This window comes from Corvus brachyrhynchos, unplaced genomic scaffold (assembly GCF_000691975.1).
Source record: "Corvus brachyrhynchos isolate BGI_N302 unplaced genomic scaffold, ASM69197v1 scaffold381, whole genome shotgun sequence".
NCBI classification, from domain to species: domain Eukaryota; kingdom Metazoa; phylum Chordata; class Aves; order Passeriformes; family Corvidae; genus Corvus; species Corvus brachyrhynchos.
Genome location: NW_008236219.1, coordinates 277,152 through 277,386, shown reverse-complemented (window position 1 = coordinate 277,386; position 235 = coordinate 277,152).

Genomic DNA, 235 nt, shown 5'->3' with positions numbered 1-235 from the left:
CCGGAGCGGCGCCCGCCGCAGGGACCAGCCCTACTGGCGCTTCCACTGCACAAATAATTTCCTGTTTGCAGTGTTTTTCCAAGACGCACAGCCCAAGATTGCCCAAAGAACACGTTTCTAACTTTCACCAGCAACCCGCCCGGCGGGGGCGGGCCGAGGGCCCGGAGAGTGCCCATCCCGGGCCAGGGTCTGCCAAGGGCTGCCCCGAGCAGCGGGGCTCGGGCCGCCCGCTCCG